The sequence below is a fragment of the Limulus polyphemus genome, unplaced genomic scaffold (genome assembly GCF_000517525.1).
Source record: "Limulus polyphemus unplaced genomic scaffold, Limulus_polyphemus-2.1.2 Scaffold2917, whole genome shotgun sequence".
NCBI lineage: Eukaryota > Metazoa > Arthropoda > Merostomata > Xiphosura > Limulidae > Limulus > Limulus polyphemus.
In genome coordinates this window covers 92,329-96,305 of record NW_013668527.1, presented here as the reverse complement: position 1 = coordinate 96,305, position 3,977 = coordinate 92,329, and positions in this window count along the sequence as shown.

Sequence of the window (3,977 nt, the reverse complement as noted above, 5' to 3'; positions counted from 1 at the left end):
CATTGATTTCTAAATTTTATATATTATTTCGCTTGTCTATTATACAGCGCATGTGGCGACATTTATAAAATAGTTTAACCACTTTGCTTTGTATATTTTCCGTTTATTTCGCTTGTCTGTTACAGCGTTTCTCAACCTTTTCGATACCAGTGACTGGCTCGCTGCCCCCCTAAACTTTGGCGGACTACGAAAATGTAGATACAACGAAAAACTGTTACAATTTACATATGAATATTCTGTCAGTTTGTGTTTGTTTGTATTCGTGAAATTCCACAAACGAGCAAAATGTTGTTACGGACCGATAGTTGAAAAGCACTTGTCTATTATACAGCTCGTGGCGACATCTATATCAATAAAATATTTTTTCATACCATTAATTAATATATTTTATAGTTTACTTCACTTATCTACTAGGCAACTGAAGTGCTGACATCTACATCAATAAAATAATTTAATTTATATGTTTTTAGATTTTATTCGCTTGTCTACCATTCAGCTCGTGTAGCGACATCTATACCAATAAAATATATTTAACCCATTGATTTGTGTATTTTATAGTTAATTTCGCTTGTCTATTATTCAGTTCATGTAGCGACATGTATAAAATATATTTAACTCATTTATTTGTATATTTTATGGTTTGTTTCGTTTATCTGTTATGGCAACATTTTCTACGTAGATGGGCTGTTTAGTGTTACAAGAAGATAAATAATTAATTCCAAATTATGATACCTGGAGATTTCTAACATAACATGTTTATTATCTGGAATATACTTCCTCTTCTTGAATTAGGATGCACACAGACTGATCATTTTTATCGTGTTTGTTACTAGGAATAAATCTCCTGCAACCGAGATAGAATAACTTAAAGTTGATAATATATCATGTTTGTTATTGGAAACACCTCGCTCTCATCTTTCTTATATTTGGGCAATTTAATTTTAAAGTTTCTCTCCAGTGGTGATTTAATTTTTTTTTCTATTACAATTTACGGCCTGGCATGATCTAGTGGTTAGGGTGTTCGACTAGCATCTGTGGCTCGCGGGTTATCACTGGACGTGCTCGCCCTTTCAACTGTGGGGTGTTCCAATGTGACAGTCAATCTCACCATTCGATTAAAATAGTCCAGTCTTTGGCGGTGGGTTGTGTTGACTAGGTACCTTCCCTCTAGTCTATCGGTTCTAAATTAGGGAGACTAGAGCAAATAACCAATGAATAGGTTTTCGCAAAATTCTACGAAATTTTTAAGTTTATTTTCAAAATTTGATGCGCTATTTATTTATTTATCATTTCAAACGCTTTAAACGTTATATTTTCCTCATGCGCTTTTCAGATTAATTCTACTACTTGATTGCTTTATCTTCTTATATTTTACCCCCGAAAATAAAATTATTTTAACTGAACCAAAACATTTTCATAGTTTTATGCAACTTGCCTCTATAATTCTTGGGGGTGGGGAGCTATTGAAGTTATTTGGCAATGTAACACTAATTTTCATACATAAATGTAAGTGATGTTTCAGTATCATGTCAATCCAGCAAAAACAAATTGTATTTGATTAGTGCTGCCATCTATTGTTGAAAGGTAGAGTGATACAAAATCCTGAAAAAATAGGTTGTCTCATCGTTAGTAGCCTCTGCAAAACTTAAGTTTAATTATTAGTATATTTGTTTTCTAACAGTACGGGCCAAGACCGAACCTCGAATCCCATCGCTACACACAATACAGCAGCAAATCAACAGACTTAACGTAAGATAAGAAGTAATTAATATCTAGTGATAAAATAAAAAGTAACTTATTAATCACGAGCTGGAGTGAAGTAGTCTTATTTGTAACAAAGGATTGGACATTTTTTGCTTAACATCATAAACATTATGTTAATAAAAAGTGTAATAAAAATACATAAAAGTACCAATACTGAAAAGAATAACATACTGTTTTCAAGAATTCTAATAATAGTGGTTACATAGTCATTCTAATGCAGAGGGATATACACCATTGGTAGTGTTTCCAAGAGTAGATATGAAATTAGATAGGGGGTCAACTCCCCATGACTTTCCTCACGTCATCATGTACCACTGTGTCAAATTTGGTGTTGATTGATCAAGAAATGTGGAAACGTATAAGGAACAGATACACAGACATACACGCTCACATATTGACGTTTAGTTATGTAGATTAGACTTGGATGATCATATAGGTTATGACAAAGATTGATTTCATTTCGTCACAACTTTATCGTAATTAGCTTATCTTTAGGCTTTGTGTTTTCTGTCTTCTTCTAACCCATGGGCCGAGTGTGGTCGTGTTTAGCGTGCTCGAGCTAAAAATCCAAGGCTTTATTTTTGATGGCTTGTTGCTGCATTCCCTCGGTGGTACAGTGGCAAGACTACGGACTTACAATGCTAAAATCTGGAGTTCGATTCCCCGCGGTGGATACAGCAAATAGCCCAATGTGGCTTTGCTTTAAAACAAACATACAGCGGTAAGTTTGCGGACTTATAACACTAGATATCGGGTATCGATATCCTTGGTGGGCACAGCACAGATAGCCCACTGTGTAGCTTTGTACTTAACTACAAACAAACAAATTGGTACCGTAAAAACGTTATTCGCACTTCGAGGCTATTGTTGCGCTGTAAGAGTGACGGTCAAATTCTGCTATTCGGTCAGACTAGAGATACTGTAGACATTAGTTACTCAAACTACAAACCCCTATTTTGGTTCTATGCTGTTACCTAGAACTGCATTTGGTGGAGTCAAAACAGAGATGTGTAATCTGAGTAAATAATGTATACGGTAACTCCAGCCTTGTTTGCTTACACCCCAGTGGCAAAGCAGATTGTTTGCGGACTAACAACGCTAGAAATCGGGTTTCGATATCCGTGGTGGACAGAGCACAGATAGTCCATTGTGTAGTTTTGTGCTTAACTACAAACAAACAAAATATGTTGCAGTTTTTAAAATTCTAATTTTTCTATATATTTGTTTGCTGGCTTTTTTATACTCATCTATGGGTAAAGGATTACTTGATATGATCGCTAACTTTAAACGTTGTAATGATAATAAATATAGCTAGTTGGTAGCTGATGATTTACTGTAGCTATTGACTATTTGATCGCATTAGTTCGAGATGTAAAATGTGAAGGTGTAGCTGGAGATTGTCATGGAGATTTGTTTGAGAATATAGTGAGCATTTATATTTTCTGTGTAACTAAATTCTCTATATATAATGTATAGCAATGGACAAAACTTTGCCTAGACTAAGACGCAACCCTCACTAAGCACAAATGCAATTTTACCAGTAGAAAAGCAGCCTTTTGAAATAAAACATATGCGTATAAAACATCGCTTTAGATAAACCTTCATGTCTTTTAAAGTAATTATTCTACGAATGTGTGTAATAAAATTTCATATTATGTGTATTGATTTTTTTACTCCTTCACTGCATACCTAATATAAAAGTTGGCTCCCTAAAGACACCGATTGTATAGTGTACAAAGCATTGAGTATCTACATCGTACGGTTATTTAACGTTCATCTATTATAGGTTGGAAATTTCTGTTACATCCTGTACTTAAGCTTTTTAAAGGAACACTAGATAATTGTAGGAAAGCTAACTTCAAGGGGTAATGGTAAGGTCATTTACACTAGAATTATGATGTTTTTTAGCTTATGTAAAAATATAGAAGAAACAAATTGACTTTTCAATACCCCTACGACCTTCGCAATACCTTATTTAGTATTCTACAAAAGGTTTGGGTGCAATATAGCAAGCCATTTCTGTTGTAGGCTCACAAGAGAATAAGAATTACAAACGAGCCATTTTGAACGGTTTCATACCTTGTAAACCAAACAATATTTGTTTCATACTTTGTAAACCGAACAATATTTATTGTTTCATATCTTGTAAAACGAACAGTGCTTATTGTTTCATATCTTGTAAAACGAACAGTGCTTATTGTTTCTTATCTTGT